Here is a 380-nt window from a genome sequence, read left to right as displayed (position 1 = left end):
CAGCTCCAGCTGCCTTCTTGTCCACTGCTCTGATGACACCCACGGTGACAGTCTGTCTCATGTTACACACAGCAAAACGGCCCAGGGGAGGATAGTCAGAGAAGCTCTCAAGGCACACAGGCTTGCCAGAAACCATATGAACAATGACAGCATCACCAGATTTCAAGAATTTAGGGCCATCTTGCAGCTTTTTCCCAGAATGGCAATCAATCTTCTTCTTCAGCTCAGCAAACTTGCAAGCAATGTGAGCTGTGTGACAATCCAGCACAGGTGCATATCCAGCACTGATCTGGCCTGGATGGTTCAAAATAATCACCTGAGCTGGGAAGCCAGCTGCTTCCATTGGTGGGTCATTTTTGCTGTCACCAGCCACACTGCCA

This window comes from Bison bison, unplaced genomic scaffold (assembly GCF_000754665.1).
Source record: "Bison bison bison isolate TAMUID 2011002044 unplaced genomic scaffold, Bison_UMD1.0 scf7180017864104, whole genome shotgun sequence".
Taxonomy (NCBI): domain Eukaryota; kingdom Metazoa; phylum Chordata; class Mammalia; order Artiodactyla; family Bovidae; genus Bison; species Bison bison.
Note: the sequence above shows the minus strand (reverse complement) of the source record.